General features: G+C 35.6%; 1 non-coding gene across 1 annotated transcript; it reads right to left on the bottom strand.

Moving 5' to 3' along the window:
• Positions 1–4,944: 4,944 nt before the first annotated feature.
• LOC127552692 (U6atac minor spliceosomal RNA) lies at positions 4,945–5,066 on the bottom strand. Its single transcript, XR_007951547.1, has one exon. It is a non-coding gene; the product is annotated as a U6atac minor spliceosomal RNA (small nuclear RNA).
• Positions 5,067–5,594: the final 528 nt, after the last annotated feature.

Below are 5,594 nucleotides of genomic sequence, written 5' to 3'. Positions count from 1 at the left end.
CTCTTTATCGAAGAGATTCACTTCCATCAGAATACATCCTCAAACAGTATCGTTGTTGAGATATATAATGATCTGGTTGCTTATTTCACTTCGCATCAGTTCATGTAAGTCTCGCCAATCCCCTCTGTATTCATCCTGCTGGTCATTCCTTACAGAACAATAATATTCCATAACATTCATACACCACAATTTACTCAACCATTCTCCAATTGATGGGCATCCATTCATTTTCCAGCTTCTAGCCACTACAAACAGGGCTGCCACAAACATTTTGGCACATACAGGTCCCTTTCTCTTCTTTAGTATCTCTTTGGGGTATAAGTCCAGTAGAAACACTGCTGGATCAAAGGGTATGCACAGTTTGATAACTTTTTGAGCATAGTTCCAAATTGCTCTCCAGAATGACTACATGTATTTACAATTCCACCAACAATGTATCAGTGTCCCTGTTTTCCCACATCCCCTCCAACATTCCACATTATCTTTCCCTGTCATTCTAGCCAATCTGACAGGTATGTAGTGGTATCTCAGAGTTGTCTTAATTTGCATTTCTCTGATCAATAATGATTTGGAGCATATTTTCATATGGCTATCAATAGTTTTAATTTCTTTGTCTGAGAATTGTCTGTTCATATCCTTTGACCATTTATCAATTGGATAATGGCTTGATTGCTTATAAATTAGAGTCAATTCTCTATATATTTTGGAAATGAGGCTTTTATTCAGAACCTTTGACTGTAAAATGTTTTCCCAGTTTATTGTTTCGGAAGAGCCATTTTCCAAGCATATGCTAATAGAGTATTGTCCAATCAGTAATTAGTCTTAAGTGCTTGGTTGTCTGATTCAACTCAAGAGTTTCATCCCTTTACACATGCTTATGAGTATTTTATGTTTTACACATTTGTTTTGTGTATAGCAAATAAAGAACTACTGTATTCATGATTTGTATTATACATTTATTACTTTTCTAATCCCTTTTGGGAAGATCCTAGATCTGAGCCAAATATAAACTTAAAGAGATTTTCTCTAAGACTTCAGGGTAGGAGTGTAAAAAGCCAAACAGAATGAAAAAGGAGGCTGACTCTGCTTTTTAGAGACTGAGTTTCTCCAGAACTAAACCCACTCCACACAAATACAGAGCTGGTGTTCTTTTGTTGGAGAGGCCAACAGTGGGATCTATTATTACAAATATTAGTTCCTTAAGGCAGATTATTGTTGTTGTTCAATTATTCAGTCATCTCATTCTCTTCATAACCCCATTTGGGGTATTCTTGACAAAAATACTAAAGTGGTTTGCCATTTCCTTCTCTAGTTCATTTTATGAATGAAGAGCTGGGGCAAATGGGGTAAGTGACTTATCTAGGATCACACAACTAGTAAGTACTTGAGACCAGATTTTTAATATAGATCTTCCTGACTCCAGGCCCAGTTCCCTGTTCACTGAGCTATCCAGATCTTCCTATTAAGGAAAACAATAGATACTTATATATAAATATATATAAATTCTTATTAATCGATCAGTTATATACTGCCATCCTAATAATGTTCCTAAAATATTGCTTTAGTCATTCAAAAACGTTTAATACTTCCCATTGCCTACAGAATTAAATCCAACCTACTTAGCCTAGCATTCAAGGTCCTTCAGCAACTGCCCCTATCTTATCTCTCCAATCTTTTTTTTCAATACTACCTAACATAAACATTCCTTGACAATACAACCAGCTCCCTCGATCTTGAACTTTATTGATACAATATATTTGTTTATACCAGTTTTCACTATTCAGAATACCTTCTAATTTCTTCCTTCCTTCCTTCCATTCATTCATTCTTTTTCCTCTTCCCATCTTTCTTTCTTTCTGCCTTTCTTCTTTACCATCTTCCTCCTTCCTTCTCTCCTTCTTTTCCCACTTTCCTCCTTCCTTTCCCCTTCCTTCCTTCCTTCTTTCCCTCTTTCCTTCCTTCTTTCTTTCCTTCTTTTCTCCTTTCCTTCATCCTTCCCTCTCTTTCTCCTTTCCTTCCTCCCTTTCTTTATTTTTACTATCTTTCTTTCTCTTTCTTTCTTCCTTCCTTTCAGAACTGTTTTTGTTCTTAAATTAACAGCTATTCTTTAATCTGTTCTTCCTACAACCACTCATCAATAAAAAAAATTTCTAATACAAAACTGCATAATCTGGTAAAACAAATTTCCACATTAGCAATGTCTTTGTCTGAATTTTAAGTTCATATCTCTTTGTTAGAAGGTGAGTGGTAAGTTTAATTTTAATTCTAGTGAACTCATAGTTTATCAGTGCATTGATCAGACTTCTAAAGTATTTCAAAATTGTTTTTCTCTATTATATTGCTGTATAAAACAGTGATTGTCCTGATGCTGCTCATTTTGCTCTGTATCAGTTCATAAAGGTCTTTCCCCATTTCACCTGAAATTGTCCATTTCATCTTTTCTTGTGGCACAATAACATTCCATTACATTTATAAACTACATTTGTTTAGTTCCCCAATAGGAAGACACATACTTAGTCTTTAATACCTGACTACCATGAAAAAAGCTGCTTATTTTTGTCCCTAAAGAACCTTTTCTTCTTTCTTTGATTTCTTTCTTCCCATCCTTTCTACATTATCTATATCCTACTTATTCTCCTATCATAAAATCTCAGGATTGGAAGTATCTTCAGAGGACATTTAATCCAAAATATACTTGAACGGGGGAACCATCTACAGTATTCCTGGCAGGTATCCATCCAGGCTTCACATGAAGATCTTTAGCAGTAGAGAAACCATTACTTCCCACAGCATTTATTCATCATTCAAAATTATATTTATTTATTTAACAAACCCTTATTAAGCCCATTTCTATGTAAAACATTGTTCTAGGCATTTGGAGAAAATAAATACTTTAAGTAAGATACTATCCTTTCCTTCAAAGAGTTTATAGTCTAGGATGGCAATATGACATGATATAGAACATATTAAATAAATGAACACTACTACATGATAAGTGGGGGAATGGAACAAGCATTTATAGTTTGCTATATTTCTTGTCTGCTATGTGCCAGGTAATGTACTAAGTACTTTATAAATATCATTTTATTATATCTTCATAACAATCCTCTGAGTTAAATGCTATTATGACCCTCATCTTATAGATGAAGAAATTAAGGTAGAGGTTAAATGATTTGCTCATGGTTACATAGCTAGAAAGTGTCTGAGGTTAGAAATGAATTCAGGTCTTCCTGACTGAAGGCCCAGACCTCTACCACTTAGCTGCCTTTAGGAAATTACCTTAAAGAAATGTAAAACAAAATGGTGCATAGAGGAATAAGGTACATATTGATAGGAAATCAGCAGAGAGAGGGAAGGAGGATATTTCTAGCATAGCGGTAATAAAAAAACATTGAAAAAGGTAAGAAAGCAGGAGGTGTTTGCTACAGTTTGCCTGAAGTGTATTAAATATATATGCATATATATTATATATATGAAAGAAATATGAGATTTTTGATGTTCACTTATTTCAGTCATGTATGACTTTCTGTGACTCCATTTAAGGATTTTTTTACAAACACACTAGAATGGTTTGCCATGTTCTTCTCCAGCTCATTTTACAGATGAGGAAACTGAGATAAAGAGAAAACTAAGTGACTTTTACAGGATCATACAGCTAGTAAGTGTCTGAGATCATATTTGAATTCAGGAAGATGTCTTCCCGCTTTCAGATCTGGCATTTTATCCACTGTACCACCAACATGAGATAAGACTGAAAAATTGAGTGAAAGTAATTGAATTTCAGGAATATAAGTTTATATTTTCCTCAGTCATCCATATGGAGCTACCATATATTTTTGAGCAGGAAAATGACATGTCTTGATCTATTCATAAGGAAGAATAGTTTGATGGCAGGATGAAGGATGTATTGGAACAACCAGGAGTAGAGGCGGTAATCCCTATTTGGCGCCTATCTGTATAACCCAAATGGGTGGTGATGAAGGTGGTAGCAGAAGGAGTAGAAAGGAGGAGATAGATAATGGATGATGGAGATATTTAAAGATGGATTATTCAGAAATTGGTGACAGCTGAGATTTAAAAGGTGAGGGAGAGGGAAGATTCCAGTTTTATACCAAGGTTTCAAACTTCAGAACCTAGGTGAATGGATGTACCTCAGATAGAAACTGTCAGGAAAGAAAGACCAGCACATTTGGAGGCACAAAGAAGATTTATTTTGGATAATTGGGGGTACATGCAAGCTGGAATATCTTGTTGGCTATTCAGAGATTCATTTCGAGAGCTCAGAAGAGAGGTCATAGCCAAAGATATACATCTCACATTTTTTTTCTTTTTGTATGGAGGGGATAAATGAAACTATGAAATTGAATGAGTTGCCAGAAGAAATCATCTAAAAAGAGAAGGAAAGAGGGCCAAAAACAAAACCTTGAAGAATACTCAGTTTAAAAGAGCAGGAAGTAGGGTGAGAACCTAGCAAAGGAGCCAGAGTAGAATTTAGGAAACCAAGAGAATGTGACATCTCTAAAGTCAAAGGGACAGTCTTAGCATTAGGAAATCTTTTCTTCAAGTGAGCCAAAATAGGTTTCTAAGTAATTTTTACCCCGTGCTTCTAGTTTTGTCTTCTGGGTCTAAGTAAAATAAATTGGATGTTTCTTCCACTTAAAGGAAGACCTTTTCAAATACTTGTAGTTGAATTTCTCATCACCCTTAAACTTCGGGCTACATTCTTCAACTGAAACTTCAACTGATTCATTGTGACCTGTTCAATTCCCAGCTATTTTGGTGAAGCTTCAATGTCTGTATTCCTTGCATATGGCATGTTTCCAGTGTCCAGCATATATTTTGGGGCAAGGAAGTTAATCTAGGGTCCCTTTTCAATTGAATCTCTCACTCCACTTAATAAAACTGCAGGGTGTGGGAGGCAGATATCAAAAACAAGTCTCTTTCACATTGGAATAGTTAGATGCCACAGAGTAAGTGGCAATGCCTTAACTATATATGTACTGTAAAAGCCACTAGGACTGTGCTTATCAAGGATTGTGCTAACATTCTCTGATTTCATAGACTAAATCTCAAAGAAAAGATTTTTCTCACCCTCATTGTCTTATTTCACCTTCACTTTAGAGTAGAAACCGGGAAGAAAATCTCTAAAATCTAGCTTGGGAATAGTTTGTGTCTAGGGTCTCCCCAAAAGGGATTGACAGTATTTTTCCTATAAAGATCAATGTACTCAGACAAACTGAAACCTGGAAAGACCTTAGCTTAAAAGGGTTAGAGTTTTCTACTTCATCCAAGGCCATCTCCACTTGTCATTATCTATATATTGTCATTGGACCCAGATAGCTCTGGAGGAGAGAGTGAAGCAGGTAATTTTGCAAAGCCTTGACTCACTTAAATCCTATTCACTCGAAGGTCAAGACATCAGCCTACTGATGTCAATGGTCCCTTTCAAGAACTAGGAACAAACAACAACAAGCAATCATATTAGTCCTTTTTAAAAAGTGGATACCCCATCCTTTCAGATTTTGAGAGTAGAATTTTTCACTTTGTAAAAGATGTGAGACCTCACTGTGGTCCACATTCTGAGTGTTTTATTC

The sequence above is a fragment of the Antechinus flavipes genome, chromosome 2 (genome assembly GCF_016432865.1).
Source record: "Antechinus flavipes isolate AdamAnt ecotype Samford, QLD, Australia chromosome 2, AdamAnt_v2, whole genome shotgun sequence".
Taxonomy (NCBI): domain Eukaryota; kingdom Metazoa; phylum Chordata; class Mammalia; order Dasyuromorphia; family Dasyuridae; genus Antechinus; species Antechinus flavipes.
This window is presented reverse-complemented; position numbering and strand designations above follow the sequence as displayed.